The 12,022-nt window shown below is 49.2% G+C and overlaps 1 protein-coding gene and 1 pseudogene across 2 annotated transcripts in view; one reads left to right on the top strand and one right to left on the bottom strand.

The window, feature by feature from the left end:
- Positions 1–12,022, bottom strand: part of Megf11 (multiple EGF like domains 11) — a 183,389-nt gene that overhangs the window by 84,526 nt on the left and 86,841 nt on the right. The gene's annotated exons all lie outside the window — the stretch shown is intronic.
- LOC122114461 lies at positions 10,619–11,134 on the top strand (annotated as a pseudogene).

Below are 12,022 nucleotides of genomic sequence, written 5' to 3'. Positions count from 1 at the left end.
ATGCCTATCATCTTAGCTACTCAGGAGGCTGAGATCTGAGGATCAAGATTCAAAGCCATCCCAGGCAGGAAAGTCTGTGAGACTCTTATCTCCAATAAACGACCAGAAAACCAGAAGTAGAGCTAGGGCTCAAGTGCTACAGTGCTAGACATGAACACAAAAGCTCAGGAACCGTGCGTAGGCCCTGAGTTTAATTCCAAGGACCGGCATACATGTATTACCTGCCACCGCTCAAACATTAGCATCGGTGGTTTCCTCATCTGAATAGAGCAAGGGATTCACCGCCAGAAAATCAAACGAAAGCACATGGAAAGTGTTCGACTTAGTATCCGCAACACACAGGGGCCTAGCAACTATGCAGTCCCAACATGGAGGAAGCAGGGCTGACTGGTGAACTGAGTCACTGTATGGCTGGATACATGCCAGCTGTGGGCAGAGACTAATGTAGGCACCTGGGAGCTGCAACGTGGCCCCGGGGTTGAAGCCCCTACTGTCCCCTGCCCAGAACCCTGTTAGCCTCACAATATCTACTTTCCCAGGGATGTAAGGGAGGGAGGTCACTCTGGAATATTCCTCTGAGCCTGCTCTTTTGGGGTGTGTAGGCAAGAGATCATCTTTGTGTTATAGGACTGAGCTGCAGCCGTGGACACCATGTTGAAAATGAACTGTACAACTTGTGGGTGGGAACAGGAGGGGAAAAACAGCGAGAGCGAGAGAGAGAGAGAGAGAGAGAGAGAGAGAGAGAGGGAAGGGGTGACAATACCCAAAAAGAAATGTACTCTTAGCTGGGCGCTGGTGGCTCATGCCTGTAATCCTAGCTACTCAGGAGGCTGAGATCTGAGGATCGTGGTTCAAAGCCAGTCCAGGCAGGAAAGTCTGTGAGACTCTTATCTCCAATTAAACACCAGAAAACCAGAAGTGGTGCTATAGCTGAAGTGGTAGAGTACTCACCTTGAGCTGAAGAGCTGAGGGACAGCGCCAGGCCCAGAGTTCAAGCCCCACGACCGACCAAAAAAAAAAAAAAAAATGTACTCTTTACCTAACTTACATAACTATAAGCCCTCTGAACATCACCTTTATAATAACAATAAAAAAATTTAAAAGAGAGAGGCTAGCTCTTCCACATTTGTAGTATTAAAGCACAGAATGAGGCAGGGCAAAGAATTTGGAGTTTATTGATATAATTATTGTTTTAGTCCAGTGAACTCTGTGTGCCTGTGTGGCACCACTATTGGGGCTTGAACTATCATAGCGTTTTTTGGCTAAATGCTGGTGGCTTTACCACTTAGACCACAGCTCCACTTCTGGCTTTTTGTCTTGGAGATAAGAGTCTCACAGACTTTTCTGCCCAGGCTGACTTCAAACCAAGATCCTCAGATCTCAGCCTCCTGAGTAGCTAGGATGACAGGTGTGGGCCACCAATGACCAGAGTATTGGGCTCAGCCTTGTCGGTACAAAGAACCATCTCCTTTCTACCTATCCAAATGTCTTCTCCTGGAAGCAAAGAGTTAAACAACATTTAAACACAGCAACTCGGCTTAGCAACGCCCTTGACAACCTGCAACATTGACACATTGTGTCTGATCCTGGCTGCCTTCTTTTACAAAGCCGCCAGCTACAAATCCAAGCTGACAGCCGAGTATCACCTTCAAAACCACAAGTTTAAATGAGTTATTATTTGTAAAATGACTCAAAAGCATGTCTAGTACACAGAAAGCCCTAGCCAAGTATTTAAGCTTTTACTTACTCCTCACATACCCCCCAATTTTTTTTTTCATTCTCTCCCTTTTGTACAGGAATGTAAAGTCACTTCCAACATGTAGGAATGAGCAGTGAAGGTATCTTCATTACTCTGGTTTAATTATCTGCTCCTCCCTGTGTAGAAGGAAAGGGAAGCCTAGAGAGACCAGAAGTACTTCCAAGAGGGACCTGGGGTTGGGCAGGGGGAGGAGGTCTCTCCTCCCTGACACCCCTAACATGGGGAGACCCCTTAGAGATGTCCCTGACTCAGGGAAAAGCCAAACTTCCTAATTATAGGGATGCCCACCAGGGGTTCTTTATTTCTTTTCTTTTCCTTCTTGAATTAAGCCAAGAATTGAAGCACAGCCACGGGTGTTTGATCAATTCAATGATCATAAACAGCCAGGCTGGGAGCACTACAATGGAGCTGTCCCAGGAAGCCAGACTGCGGTGTACAGGCCTGCTAGACACAGCCTGGCTGGTGGGCTCTGATGGTACCCAAGGATGCTCAGGATGCTCTGAGTGGCGGTAACTATGGTAACTGCCACTCAGTGTGCTCTTCGGTGAGCTGAGCCCATTTCTTCCTTTAGGATCTACACAGCCAGAAGTGGAGTCAAGTGGTAAAGAAAAAAAAAAACTCAAGGACAACACTCAGGCCCTGAGTTCAAGCCCCAAGACTGGCACATACGTGCATGCGTGCGCACGCGCACACACACACACACACACACACACACACACACACACACACACACACAAAGAGACCTTCATAGACAGACACTTGGGCAATCACAGACAGCCCAAGAGATTGGGAGGCCACAAAAATATCTGGAGGGCAGGAGGCCCCAAAGAGGCTGAGAACTCTATACAATAAGGAGAAATGGAAAGCCAGGCATCGGTGGCTCATGCTGTAATCCTAGCTACTCAGCTGAGGGATAACACTCAGGTCCAGAAGTCAAGCAAAGAGAGAGAGAGAGAGAGAGAGAGAGAGAGAGAGAGAGAGAGAGAGAGAAATGGAGCCAGGTGCCAGTGGCTCACGCCTGTAATCCTAGCTACTCAGCTAAGGGATAGCACCCAGGTCCAGAGGTCAAGCCCCCTGACCAACCAAAAAGAAAGAGAGAGAGAGAGGGAGAGAGAGAAATGGAGCCAGGAGCCAGTGGTTCACGCCTGTAATCGTAGCTACTCAGGAGGCTGAGATCTGAGGATTACAGTTCAAAGCCAGCCCAGGCAGGAAAGTCCATGAGACTCTTATCTCCAATGAACCACCAGAAAACAGGAAGTGGTGCTGTGGCTCAAGTGGTAGAGCATTGGCCTTGAGCTGAAGAGCGCAGGGACAGTGCCCAGGCCCAGAGTTCAAGCCCCAGGACCAACTGAAAAAAAAAAAGAAGAAGAAGGATTGAGAGAAATGGAGGTCTGTGGAGATGGAGAGAAAAACGACCCAGAGCTAGGTGGAGGAAGAAAGACTGTGATTAGAACAGATGGAATCTCAGCAGAAGGAAGATCAACGTGGGCATTGTCCTTTAGCTTTTTCACTCAAAGTTGGCATTCTCCCCCTTTAGCAACATTTCCACTTACAGTTTACTGCTACTTAAGTGGAAAGAGGCATCTCACAGACTTTCCTACCTGGGCTGGCTTTGAAACGCGATCCTCAGATCTCAGCCTCCTGAGTAGCAGGGATTACAGGCATGAGCCACTAGCACCTGGCTAAAACCAGCTGTATTTCCCCTGGATTATGGCCCTGTATTATTGGAGGGTTACCTTGGGCCTGAAACCAGGGAAAAAGAGGGGCATGGGTCGGGGGAGAGCACTCAATTGTGACTACTCAGACAATATGGGGGACAGGGTTTATGCCACGCTACGCCCTGCCTCCCAGTCCCTGGGGCCATTCACAGCCCCAGAGAGTTTCTTTCTGGTCTCACTCCATCCTTCTTTTGCTGACCTAAGTGCAATTTACTTGTGTGTGTGTGTGTGTGGGGGGGGGAACAACTTTCCCTGGTCCCCAAATCAAATCACTCTGGGAAGGAAGAGGGTTGAAAGGAACCAGGGGAAATAAATGTATTCAGCAAGTGTATTTTTATTCCAATAAAACCTGATTCAATAACCATCATGAATATTTCATTGGCAAGACATGGCCAGGCTGCGTACTGGGCCCAAGCCAATTTTGTCCTCCTCCCCCTCCCCTGGAGTAAGGGCAGGCCCCCACCGCAGCCACCTGAGCAGCTTGGAGAGCAGAAAGAAAACGGCAGGCCCTTCAGATCTCCCAGCTGTCATCAGCCAGCTCTTGGCACTGCTTCAAGCATGAAGGTTGAGGACAGAGAACTGGGTTTGAGTCTTGACTGTGTCATCTCTCCAGCATGTGATAATCCTTTTGTTTTCGTTTTGTGCCAGTTAGTGGGGCTTGAACTCAGGGCCTGGATTCTGTCCCTTAGCTTTGGTTGGTTAAGGCTGGTGCTCTAGCAATTGCATCACAGCTCGGCTTCTGGCTTTTTGGTGGTTCGTTGGCGATCAGAGTCTCATGGACTTTCCTGCCTGGGCTGGCTTTGAACTGTGATCCTCAGATCTCAGCCTCCTGAGTAGCTAGGATTACAGGCGTGAGTCACTGGTGCTTGGTGAGAGATTCAGGTCTGGACCTGTGCAGAATAGCTGGGTAGGGGTTTCTCCACACTTTACCAAGGAGATGCTGAAGCCCATGGCAATGTGAGGCATACACGATGCTCCGCCAAGCAACTAGGCTGGTGCATAGGAAGCTGAAGCAGCCACTGTTACTTGGGAAAAGAGCCATGGAGGATGAAGCCAACACAAAGCAAGACAGAACCACATCCCCCTGATACAGCTGTGCCCGAAGCTGTACAGTGACATAGCCAGTCTTTCCACTATCTGCCTCATCCTCAGGCTAGATTTCTGTCATTTGTAAAAACAAAAGTCCCCCTAAAAGCCTGGGATGTGAAACATGGCTTTTCATGACATTAAATTAGGGCCTTGGTCCTCCCCAGAGAAATCTCCAGAGAAAGTGGGGCATCAGGGTGGAAGAAATGCTGGAACTTTCTGCTGACTTGTCCCAGTCGACTCTGTCCTGGAGGTAGGTTTAAGAAGTTAAAAGCAGCCAGGCACCTGTAAACAGCCCTGTAATCCCAGTTACTCAGGAGGCTGAGATCTGACAATCAGGGTTCAAAGCCAGCCCAGGCAGGAAAATCCATGAGACTGTGATCTCTAATTAACCACCTAAAAGTCAGTAGTGGAGGCGTGGCTCAAATGGTAGAGTGCCAGGTTTGAGTAAAAGAAGCTAAGTGAAGCTGGGTGCCAGTGGCTCACACCTGTAATCCTAGCAATTCAAGAGGCTGACATCAGAGGATCAAAGTTCAAAGCCATCCTGGGCAAGAAAGTCTGTGAGCATCTGATCTCTAATTAATCACCAAAAAAACCTGGAAGTGTAGCTGTGGTAGAGCACTAGCCTTCAGCACAAAAGCTCAGGGATAGTGCCTAAGACCTGAGTTAAAGCCCCAGGACCAGCACCAAAAACAACAACAACAAAAAAGCTAAGTAATGGCTGGGAATGTGGCTTAGTGGCAGAGTGCCTAGCATGCATGAAGCGCTGGGTTCCATTCCTTAGTACCACTTAAACAGAAAAAGCTAGAAGTGGTGCTAAGGCTCAAGTGGTAGAGTGCTATCCTTGAGCAAAAGAAGCTCAGGGACAGTGCCCAGACCCTGAGTTCAAGCCCCAGGACTGGCAAAAGCAAAACAACAAACAACAACAATAACAGCAACAACAAAAAGCTAAGTGAGAGTCCAATGGCCTGAGTTCAATTTCCAGTCACGCACACACACACACACACATACACACACACACAAAGTCAGGCACCAGGGGCTCATTCCTGTAATCCTAGCTACTCAGGAAGCTGAGATCTGAGGATTTGGTTTGAAGCCAGCCCAGGGAAGAAAGTCCATGAGACTCTTATCTCCAATTAACCACCAGAAAACTGGAAGTGGCGCTGTGGCTCAAGTGAAAGTGCACTAACCTTTAGCAAAAGAAGTTGAGGGACAGTGCCCAGGCCCTGAGTTCAAGCCCCAGGACTAGAAAAAAAGGAAGGAAGGAAGGAAGGAAGGAAGGAAGGAAGGAAGGAAGGAAGGAAGGAAGGAAGGAAGGAAGGAAGGGAGGGAGGGAGAGATGGAGGGAGGAAGAGATGGAGGGAAGGGGAGGGAAAGAGAAAATTTCTGTTTGGGCACTGGGTATTTGAATGAGGTAGTAGAGTACTTGCCCTACCAAGCAAGGGGGCCCTGAGTTCAATCCCCACTTCAAAACCCTACAAGGATTTTTGTCTGATCCTTTTTTCCCCCCCTCCTAGATCTTCTGGACTAAAAGAAAAGCCAGGACAGAGATCCTATCTTTTCGTTCACCTTCTGGCTAGCCAGCAGCAGAAGTTACTTTATTCTCAATCCCAGGTTGCAACTGAAACTGCCCGACAAGGTCAGGAGCCTGGGGTTGGAGGCAGGCTGGAGAAAGCAGGACTCTTATCTCCTTGCTGCTAAAGCTGGCCCTGCAGGGTTGACCCAGTTTGTTAGGAAGCCCAGCTGGGCCTGGAGACAGGAACCTTGTGCCTCAGCCACAAGCAGATCCAGTTAAAAGGCAGATTAATGGGTGGTCAGGTGCGAGGAAGCCAGCCAGAACCCCACGCTGGGGGAACACAAGGCATTTGTTTGGGTTTCTGAAGCACTTTATGAATCCCTTCTCTCTGGCCTTTCGGAAGGGACAAGCCTCTCAAACACTCACAGCCCGCTTGTGAAAAGGCCTCTCTGTCTCTGCTGGCTGTGGGCAAATCCACGTGGGGTCAGCACACCCAGGAGAGTGTGCAGAAGAAGAAAAGCGGTTGGAATCAATGGGCTGGATTACAGACCCCGCGTCCCCGGGCAGATAATAGCATGAAAGGGCCAGTGGCTCACACCAAATGTCCTTCCCCAGCCCTGGCAGACAGCGAGTGCCAATCACAGGGGATTAAAACCAGCTGGGGGTGAGGCCTACAGAGAAAGAAAGGCCTAAGGTTGGGCTGGCAGCCAGCCCTGGGGCCTGGGATGCAGGGATGAGGGATGGAGTCCAGTCTGGAAGTCTTGCATGGGTGTGTGTGGGAGGAAGTGGTCAGGCCAGCTACTGCCCATGACGGCTGGACACGGTGTCAGGCCCTTGCAGACATCATGTTGTGGACTCATTTCAAGAAGGGCGGAAGCTGGTGCCGCCCGTCCCTTTTGCAGAGAGGGGCGAAGCCAATGGCCTGCGGTCACTGGGTAAGTATCAAGCGGCAGTTTGAACACTGTGAATCTGGCTTGGCCTTTGTACAAAATCAAATGTGAAGAAGGGATTTTATGAAGTGCTTAGCTGGTGGCTGCTGAGCAGTACCCAGGCTGGGCAGGGCGCACGATAGGGAAAGAAAGAGGAAGAATCTGGGCGTCAGCCCCTCCCGGCCAAGCAAAGGCCAGAAGGGATTTGGAAGCTTGTTGGAGGTGGACAGGCACTGGGCTGGGCGGAGCTGGGGCTGGGGCCCCGTGCTGGTGGGCGATGGTTACAGCCACCCCCTTACATGCACTTCCCCAACCCCCTGCTAACAGCCTTTTGGGAAAACTGTCTGCAAGAGGTGATTTTTCTGCTGCTGGAAGATCAAAGCCTGGCCTGGGGCGAAACCCCCTCCTCACTTGAAAATGATGATGACTCCCAGCCAGGTCTGCCCAGAAAGACCGTTAAGTAAATGAAGATGGCAGTTTGGTGACTGGGGAGTTTGTACTGGGGCCAAATGGAACTCTGTCTTCCAGCCAAGTAGATGCAAAGAGCTGGGCTGGTGCCCAAGAAAGGGGGCACATACGCCTACGTGCACGCTTGGGCACTCTTTCCTTCCTCCTCCTCCTCCTTCTCCTCCTCCCTGCTACCACTAGGAGGGGGACAGGGGAGGCTGGTCTCCAGAGGCCTCTTGGGCCGGAGCCTGGTCTCCATATTGAAGCTTAGCCTGGTTCATGGACACTCAGGCAGGGTTGGATCTTGGCCAGACTTGAGCTGAGCGGGGCGCAGGAGGCCTGGGATGGAGGAAGGTTGATCCCATGGGTTGCACCCCATTTTGATTTGTTTGGTGCCAGTCCTGGGGCTTGAACTCAAGGCTATCTATGAATTTCTTAGCCCAAAGCTAGTGCTCTACCACTTGAGCCACAGCTCCAATTTCAGCTTTTTTGTTTTGTTTTTTTGGTAGTTTATTGGAGATAAGTCTCACAGACTTTCTTGCCCTGTTGGCTTCTAACTGTGATCCTCAGATCTCAGTCTCCTGAGTAGCTAGGTTTGCAGGCATGAACACTGGCACTCGGCTAGGTGTCCTCTTTTATCTCCAACACACTTAGAGACCTGGCATCAAGTCCTAGATCTTATAGACTTAAGTGACCATAAACAAAACCCTAAGAATCTGCAAGCCTCCATTTCTAAGATCTGTAATATGGGAATGAAAACGGACCCTGCCACACATCTAGGCGCAGCCTCTCGGTAGGAATCCTCACTGGTGCACCCCTCTCTGCCCTAATTCTCCCCAGAGCCAAGGCTGGGCTTACACAGGCCTAAACTGACCTACATCCGGGTACCTGCTTCCCAGGCACCAGGCCTAATCTCTGTGAACCTCACACAGGTAGGGAATTCTGGCCCATCTACTTCCTGGATATGCTAATTAACAACCATGCCTCCAGCCTTGGAGAAAAGAGAGGGGGAAGGGAGTGGCGGGAGAGACCTGGCTAGCACAGCAGGCTGGAGACACCAAAGTCACACCTCAGATCTTCAACTCAGGACCCCACACTTTGATTGGCTTTTTTTTTTTGGTCTCATGGCTGGTCCCCTACTACTTAAGTCACACCTTCAATTCTGCTGTTTTTGCTAGTTAATTGGCGATAAGAGCCTCACAGATTTGTCTGCCCAGGCTGGCAAGAGTTGACTGTTGTTTGTTCGGTCAGTTGTGGGCTTGAACTCAGGGCCTGGTCGCTATCCCTGAGCTCTTCAGCCAACTCTACCACTTTGAGCCACAGCACCACTTCCGGTTTTCTGGTGGTTAACTGGAGATAAGAGTCTCACAGACTTTCCTGCCCAGGCTGGCCTTGTACCACAATCTTCAGATCTCAGCTTCCGGAGTAACTAGGATTACAGGTGGAAGCCATCAGTGCCTGGCTGACTTTTTTTTGTCTCTTCTTTTTGGTACTGGGGTTTGAACCTAGGATGTTGCTGAGCCAGCACTTTGCCACTGAGTTACACCAGCCCAATTTTTTTAAAGCTCTAAACAGGGACAGTCTGGACTGGGAACTGGCCCCTTCCCTTCTTCGGGGCCTGGTGTCTATTTAACAGCATTGAGCTTAGAACCGTAAGCCCCAGGCTTGAGTTCTAGCTCTGAGGCTTCTAAAGCTATGGCCAAAGGTGAGTTGCTCAGCAGCAGAGATGAGCCTCTGTTTCCTCACCTCTAATGATGAACATAAATTGTCTTGGTCAAAAAAATTCAGGGACTGGGGCTGGGAAGGTGGCTCAGTGGTAGAGCGCTTGCCTTGCATGCATGAGGCCCTGGGTTCCACATAAGCAGGAAAAAAAAAGCTGGAAGTGTTGCTACGGCTCACGTGGTAGCGCACTAGCCTTGAGCTGAAGAGCTGAGGGACAGCGCCCAGGCCCAGAGTTCAGACCCCACGACTAGACCCCCCCAAAAAAATAGTATAAAAAAATTCAGGGACTGGAGGCATGGCTCAGGTGGTAGAATGCCAGCCAATGAAGGAAAAGTGTCAGATAACAAGTCCCAGTCTCAAAGAAAAGAAAAAAGTTTAAAGCCGGGAGCTGGTGGCTCATGCCTGTAATCCTAGCTAAGCAGGAGGCTGAGATCTGGGGATCACAGTTCAAAGCCAACCCAGGCAGGAAAGTCTGTGAGACTCTTACCTCCAATAAACCACTAGAAAACTGGAAGTGGTGCTGTGGCTTAAGGGTACAGTGCTTGCCTTGAGCTGAAGAGCTGAGGGACAGTGCCCAGGCCCAGAGTTCAAGCCTCACGACCGACCCCACCCCACTCCCCCCACCCCCACAAAAAAAGACAGAATTGAAATCTGTGGACTGGCAGTGCTTGCCCCCCCTGCTGGCTGTGCCTCAGCTTGCACCTGACTCTCCACACCCTTAATCCCAGATCCCAGGGCCAATTTTTCCCACTTTGTCTCCTCCATCTGCTATCTCTGACTGGGTGGTCCTTTCTCCCTTCTCAGATCCAAAATTCACCCATCATCCTTCTGTAGCCAACCCAATGGCAGCTTTTCCAGGATCTCTTGCTGTATACCCAATCTCCTGGGCTAACCACAGAGCCATAGCACCAGACTATGAGACCCCCTGAAAAACAGGGCAGGGCCTCTTCCCAGCATCCTGCAGTCAGGCAGAACCAAGCAATAGTAAGTACCCAAATAAAAGGCCTTTTGTGGCCAGGTACTGATGACTCACGTGTGGTATCCTAGCTACTCAGAAGGCCGAGATCTGAGGCTCAGAGTTCCAAGCCAGCCCAAACACACAAATCTTGAGAGACTTTTATCTCTCATGAACCAGCACAAAGCCACAAGCAGAGCTGTGGAACAAGTGGTGAAGCTCCAGCCTTGAGCAGAAAAGCCAAGCAAGAGGCAAGAGGCTGGGAATGTGGTTCAGTGGTAGAGTGCTTGCTTAGTATGCATAAAGCCTTGGTTCAATTCCTCAGAAAAAAAAAAAAAAAGCCAGAAGTGGAGCTGTGGCTTAAGTGGTAGAGTGCTAGCCTGGAGCAAAAGAAGCTCAGATTCTGGAACCTGGGTTCCTGTGAGATGGTGGCGCTCATCTTGGGGAACAGTGGAGCGCCGGGCACCCCGATTGCCCGCCCTGCCCATGGTCCGCCTCACCGCTCTTTTCTGCAAGACCTACTGCGGGGGCCACCTGACCATCCACCTTGCTCCCAGAGGCTGCACCAACTGGCCCTTTTACCACATTGTTGCTGCTCATAACAAATGTCCCGGGGATGGCCCTTTCATGGAGCAGTTGGGCTCCTATGACCCGCTGCCCAACAGCCATGGAAAGAAACTCATTGCCCTCAACCTGGACAGGATCGGGCACTGGATGGGCACTTCTCTGAACCTATGGAGAAGCTTCTAGATCTTTCTGGTTTTTTCCCTCTGCATCCTATGATTACAAATGCTGAGAGACTGCGAAGGAAACGAGCGCGTGAAGTCTTCTTAGCTTCTCAGAAAACAGAAGCTGAGGCTCCAGAAACAGAAATAAGCTGACTTCAGTGAACATAGTGATTACGAGGTCAAAGTCTTCTAAAGTACTTGTGTATAGAGCTCTTGATTGTGTTAGGTTTGGAGGTCAATGAAAGTCACCCATCCGCTTCTGGCCTAACTTGAACAAGGGCTAGGCAGACATTTGTTCTTGTTTGACAGAAAAGCTCTGTGTGGATACTAAGTAGGTTTTTCTGCATTTATCTTGGGAAAAACTGTATTTGTGGGTAGGATTGGACTTTCGGGTCCACAGGCAGCCTTACAATTTGTTGTCTTCCAAGTCTTTTTTACTTCAAAGCTCCCAACTAGTGTTACTGGCCTACTTCAATGTTTCTTTTGTCATTCATGGTCATCCTACAAGAACCAACACAGATACCCTGCTTATTTTTGTAAAGGGAGGTTTACGGTGTTTCCTTGGCATGTAATTGTACCTTTACAAAGATAAATGAAAATTGTTTGGGGGCTATCATAGCCTAGATTTTAAGAATGAAGATGTATATATGGAAACATTACAACAAATCATCTTTGTACAATTAATATATGCTTAATAAAGAAGTAAAAAATTAAATTAAATTAAATTTTAAAAAAGCTCAGAGACAGTGCCCAAACCCTGAGTTCAAGCCCCAGGACTGGCAAAAAAAAAGAAGAAAAAAGAAAAGACACACACACACACACACACACACACACACACACACACACACACACACCAAACGAAAGGTCTTTTGTAAAATAGAAAAAAACATCTGCCCTTGCCAGAAAGCTAATAAATGCAAATCAATGCAATGTGGAGGTCCTATTTTATGCCTGCCTCCTAAATTAGCAATTTAGGGGGAAAATGATAAGAAGTATCACTGACAATGTTATGTTGAAACCAGGACACACGTTACTGATAATGTTGAAAATTGCAATGATCATTTGAAAAGCAATATGGCAGCACATGGCAAGGGTTATAAAAATGCTCATTTACTGTGACCCAATTAATTCCCCTGGTAACCTCGTATCCGAAGACTTCATT

This window comes from Dipodomys spectabilis, unplaced genomic scaffold (assembly GCF_019054845.1).
Source record: "Dipodomys spectabilis isolate Male_0828 unplaced genomic scaffold, ASM1905484v1 ptg000108l, whole genome shotgun sequence".
NCBI lineage: Eukaryota > Metazoa > Chordata > Mammalia > Rodentia > Heteromyidae > Dipodomys > Dipodomys spectabilis.
The sequence above is the reverse complement of the archived record's forward strand: the minus strand, read 5'-3'. Positions and strand labels throughout refer to the sequence as shown.